This window comes from Cicer arietinum, chromosome 7 (genome assembly GCF_000331145.2).
Source record: "Cicer arietinum cultivar CDC Frontier isolate Library 1 chromosome 7, Cicar.CDCFrontier_v2.0, whole genome shotgun sequence".
Taxonomy (NCBI): Eukaryota; Viridiplantae; Streptophyta; class Magnoliopsida; order Fabales; family Fabaceae; genus Cicer; species Cicer arietinum.
The window spans coordinates 28398333-28399773 of NC_021166.2; the positions used below are offsets into that span (position 1 = coordinate 28398333).

General features: G+C 31.4%; 1 long non-coding RNA gene across 1 annotated transcript in view; it reads right to left on the reverse strand.

Moving 5' to 3' along the window:
• The window catches only part of LOC105852542 (uncharacterized), a 2538-nt gene extending 1521 nt beyond the window's left edge, over window positions 1–1017 (reverse strand). Inside the window, exons 1-2 of the long non-coding RNA XR_001144448.3 lie at window positions 481–1017; window positions 249–383 (exon numbers count right to left, since the gene is read on the reverse strand). This is a non-coding gene — a long non-coding RNA (uncharacterized lncRNA). The remainder of the gene's footprint in view (window positions 1–248; window positions 384–480) is intronic.
• Window positions 1018–1441: the final 424 nt, after the last annotated feature.

The following is a 1441-nucleotide window of genomic DNA, read 5'->3' on the forward strand; positions in this document are numbered from 1 at the left end:
ATCAAATACACAATTCTACAATAATTCAACTATCACACGATCTTCAAAAATTAAATCAAACAACATCCTATAAAAGTTTCTAATTCACATTTTAACCTCACAAAATTCAAGTTTGCTCATTAGTCAATTATTACTCAAAGGGCTTCTGCCATACGTAGCGAGCCCCAAATGAATTGTGGGAAATACGGTATTTCCGTTCATCTCACTTAATTTATACTCATGCGTTCGAACTCACTCTCACCCCATACCTCAATTTGACGCTTTCATAAGATATAAGGACCATAATGATTTTCAGCAACCATGAGATGTCGACAAACACGCAACAAACGAGTCCAAACGCATCGACGAATTTGCAGAGTCAATGAAACATGGCTGACAATTTTCTGGGGAATAAAAATCAGCATTATATAATTAATAAAAATATTAGGCGAAGAAACATATTCAAAACATCGTGAAACATGTTATTAGAAAAGGTCTCACCGACGTGTTGGGGCGCCGACAGGGTCCGGCATCAACTTCACCGAAACACGCAAATGGGTAGTGCTTCTTGAAGGTTTCGACGAGAGGAATCCAAAAATGATGTCAGTTTTTCAAGACGATGAACGTGTTGGCCGGAGTTTGGCAACACAGGCGCGGCGAGGGTGAAAACCCTTTTTTTTTAAGTATAACGATTGGCGATTTCAAGCATAGGTAATGAAAGAGGGTGTTTTGTGGAGTCCAAATATGGTCTCAGTTTTCGTTGGTGATAGTCGTGGTGGCCGGAATCTTGATCAAAAGGTGGAGGTGTGATTTTTGACAAAGAGGAATAGGGCGTTTAAGTTTGCGATTCAAGTTGGAAATGAAAGAGAAGATCACAACGATCACAAATGTGGTCTCAGTTTTACACGAAACTTGGTATAATGGTTATAATTGAAGAGAGAAGGTGAAGAAGACATAAGAATGGAGGCGGAGGCTAAGTCTACGAAGAAGATGAGGACGCATACTTTTGTTCTCCTTCTTTTTTTCTCTCTTCATTTTATTATTGTTATTATTATCATTATTATTACTATTATTAATAATAATTGGATTTTAGTTGGAGTTAATCTATAAAACACATTCTACTCATTTCTTTTATTTTTTATTTTTAAAATAAAACCAACAATTAGCAAAACTAATTTTTATTAATATATATATATATATATATATATATATATACATATATATATATATATATATTAAACACAATTTAATTTCTAAAATATTACTAATATTTCAAAACTAATATCATATAAAATAAAATAACTTATTTTATTAATCTTTTAAAATACTTTAATACTCAAAATTCTCATATTCCAAATAATCACTATAATAATACTTATTTTTTTTTATACTAGAATTAAAATATTATCATCATTAGAAAATAGTCGAAATTGTAAAATAAATAAATAAAACATCAAAACTT